A 325-nucleotide genomic window follows, 5' to 3' on the forward strand; every position below is an offset into this window, starting at 1 on the left:
AACCTTGGGACATGGTGTAAGTTTCATCATTGTTATGTTTGATTCGGTTTATTATGATTGAAAAATACGCTACGTCCTAGAAATCTGAACTCGAATACTTTTGCCACGTTGCGCAAAAAGCTACTGAGCAACTCCTAGCCGTTTACCGATTTAAAATTTAATTTTCGTTATTAGTTTTAAAAATACGCTAAGTCCCAAAAATCTGAACTCGAATACTTTTCTATGTGCCGCCAAAAGCTACTGAGCAACGCCTAGGTTGGTACATTTTTGGTACATGGAGTGTATGCGTGCAGGCGTACTGCCGTGCTGGACCGGAAAATCGCAC

This window comes from Anopheles arabiensis (assembly GCF_016920715.1).
Source record: "Anopheles arabiensis isolate DONGOLA chromosome X unlocalized genomic scaffold, AaraD3 X_pericentromeric_contig0003, whole genome shotgun sequence".
Classification (NCBI taxonomy): domain Eukaryota; kingdom Metazoa; phylum Arthropoda; class Insecta; order Diptera; family Culicidae; genus Anopheles; species Anopheles arabiensis.